Genomic DNA, 1608 nt, shown 5'->3' with positions numbered 1-1608 from the left:
GTGTCCCACCTCATCAGGTGGGCGAGCGCCTGAGTCACCTGGGCTGGGCGGCGGGAGGGCAGCCCTGGGCCGCCGCAGCGCAGCCGCTGCTCGCCTTCAGGTGTTGGGGTCGTAAGTTCACGCTCTCATTCCAGATGAAGTGGTAATGTCAAGCTCTCCTGCAGCACCTGTGTCACCTGGTGTAAGTCCGTGCCGATATACGTGTGCACTTTTCCCCCCTCACGGGTCTCCTTCTCCACCTGCCCGTCCCGGGACCACCGAGGGGGCGCAGGCAGCGCTCCCGCGGGCGTCCGCTGTCATCGCTTCAGTCACAAAACCGGTTACCGGAGGCTGTGCCTGGGCTTCCGTTCAGCTGCCGCGGTACGCGGTGTACGCGAAACCAGAAACCACCGTGGTGCTGGAGGCAGAGTGTGCAGTTGGTATGATAAATGGTTATCGCTACAGCTGGTAACTTGAAGGATGCTGAACACTTCAAAAGTTTGATTTTACTCGTGTCTAAAGAGGATTTTGTGGAGAGGGCAATAAAGTTTCCATCTTGTGAAGACGTGGAGGCCCGTGCACCTGCAGAAGTTGTAGCAGTGTTGCATTATTTAAAAACTTTTTTATTTTGCCTAAACTTCTAGCTAAAGAAATACTAGGAATATTGCCTAAATAATATGTGTGAAACAGCTGTGTGCTCAAACATACGTATAGGTTGGGAAAACACGTGTGCGTTAGGTTGTAGTGAGCTGAATACCATCCTGTGGAGTTTCGTCTGGTAGAATGGAATGACAAAAAAAACCCAAACCCAAAACACAAATGCAGATAGCTGAGGGCTAAGGGGAGAAGAATTCGTAGTGGCAGTGTAATCTTACCTGCTATGTAAAATAGTCTTAAGGCTTATCTGAAATAATCAGATACTCTTTAAGCAGGAATCTCAATAAATAAAATTTGCTGAAGTGACTGAATATACCACAGTTGTTTCTTCCTTGGTCCAATGGTATTTTTCTTAACTTTTAGAATAAAATAATATTTCCATTTATAGTTTTCATCTTCATATGCTTAGCTTTGGCCTCTGGTTTCTTTTACACTGTTGGCTAAATTAAAGACTCTTGATTAACTGTGTTTATTTTATAAGTTGTTACTTAGAATGTTTTGAGATGGGTTTGACTCGTTTGACCATCTTGAGTCTTGCATGCTAAAGTATGTTTCCAGTCCTTCAGTCTTTCTGTGTCTCCTTTCCCGGTCTTTCCTGTTCTTTCAGCATCTGTCAGGAATTCTGGGTCACCAGAACCGAGTGTTGTGTTCTAGCAGTATATGTTCAAGGGCTAAATACTTACTGTGGTTACTCTACTGTTTGTGTTTAGGCATCCAAAGATAAACTTGCTTCTTTCCAGTGCAGTACGGAGTGAGGAGTTCTTATTCCATTCACCACTGAGTAATTTCCAGCTTTCTTATGTCCCAGAAACATCTGTCATATAAACATGGCTGACTTTTCAGTTCTTACTGTCATGATCTCATACATAATCAAATATAAGGAGATATGATTTAACATAACTGCTTTCAGAGTGGTAATATCATTTAATGTGACACAGACTTATATGGGAAGTCTATATTGCATTAGATTTT

The sequence above is a fragment of the Cariama cristata genome, unplaced genomic scaffold (assembly GCF_000690535.1).
Source record: "Cariama cristata isolate BGI_N322 unplaced genomic scaffold, ASM69053v1 scaffold16931, whole genome shotgun sequence".
NCBI lineage: Eukaryota > Metazoa > Chordata > Aves > Cariamiformes > Cariamidae > Cariama > Cariama cristata.
The sequence above is the reverse complement of the archived record's forward strand: the minus strand, read 5'-3'. Positions refer to the sequence as shown.